This window comes from Panthera onca, chromosome B4, assembly GCF_046562875.1.
Source record: "Panthera onca isolate mPanOnc1 chromosome B4, mPanOnc1 haplotype 2, whole genome shotgun sequence".
In the NCBI taxonomy this organism is placed as follows: Eukaryota; Metazoa; Chordata; class Mammalia; order Carnivora; family Felidae; genus Panthera; species Panthera onca.
This window is the reverse complement of record NC_138345.1, coordinates 136,390,733-136,391,441: the sequence shown is the minus strand read 5'-3', so window position 1 is coordinate 136,391,441 and position 709 is coordinate 136,390,733.

Sequence of the window (709 nt, the reverse complement as noted above, 5' to 3'; positions counted from 1 at the left end):
GGGCTGACCTGGATATGGTGAGTTGGGTGGGTCCCCTCCCCCACCCAAGGGACGCCGGGCCCTGGGCAGTTGGAAACAGGGGTGTGGTCGGGAAGGCGGACGGTGGGTGTCAGGGGCTGGGGGGTGGGGGCTGGAGTTACCGTCCAAGGGGGACCGAGGGTCAGTTTGGCGAGACGGAAGGGGTTCTGGGGACGGATGTTGGGGATGGTCGCAGGACAATGTGAAGGACCTTAATGCCACTGATCGGTGCACTCCAGATGTCAGGTGCATTTTTCCACAATAGAGCGACGGAACGGTGCAATTAAAAGGCAGAGCTGTTCAGATTGGCCAGAAGGACACGGCTATTTGTGTCTGCAAGGAATCCTCTTTACATACAGAGACACAGACAGTGTGAAAGTAGCAAGATGGAAATGATAGCTCGCTGTGTTAGCATCAGACAAAGGTTTCAGCGCAGGAGATACTCCAGGGGACAAGGAGAGCACAGATGGCACTCCCCGGGGGGGCCCAGGTGAGCATCCTGTCCGCCGGCTCCCACACCCGCCCCTCCCGGCCTCCCTGCGCCTGTCGCCCCCTCCCACACTTTGAACGTCTCCCTCTTCCCCCATTTATTTTTTTATTTAACAAATCATTTTTATTTTTTATTTATAAAAATAAAATAAATAAATAAAATATAAAATAAAATAAAAATCATTTATTTTCTATTTAAAAA